Raw genomic sequence first — 354 nt, forward strand, 5'->3', positions numbered from 1 at the left:
CACAGGGAGAAGGAGAGCAGCTCCCTTCCTTCTGGTTTAAGGAGGAGAGAGCCGGGCTGGTCCCGGCTCCTTTTGTTTCCGCTAGCTGGGCCCTGCTGCTCCCCTGCTCAGCTGCCTGCGGCCAGCCTCCCCTCTCTGCAGCCTCTTGGCCTTCTCCTCCTTTTATTTTATTTTATTTTATTTTATTTTTTGATTTTTTTCATCCCTCCCCATCCCGCCGCTCCGCTGGGCTTTAATCGAAAGTTTGGCTCGGCGAAGGGTCCCGCAGAGGGTGGAGGGAGGAAGTCGCAGGGACTCCGCTGGAGAGGGAGCCTCCCGCTCCTCCTCCTCCTCCTCCTCCTCCTCCTCCTCCTC

Source organism: Oxyura jamaicensis, chromosome 13, assembly GCF_011077185.1.
Source record: "Oxyura jamaicensis isolate SHBP4307 breed ruddy duck chromosome 13, BPBGC_Ojam_1.0, whole genome shotgun sequence".
Classification (NCBI taxonomy): domain Eukaryota; kingdom Metazoa; phylum Chordata; class Aves; order Anseriformes; family Anatidae; genus Oxyura; species Oxyura jamaicensis.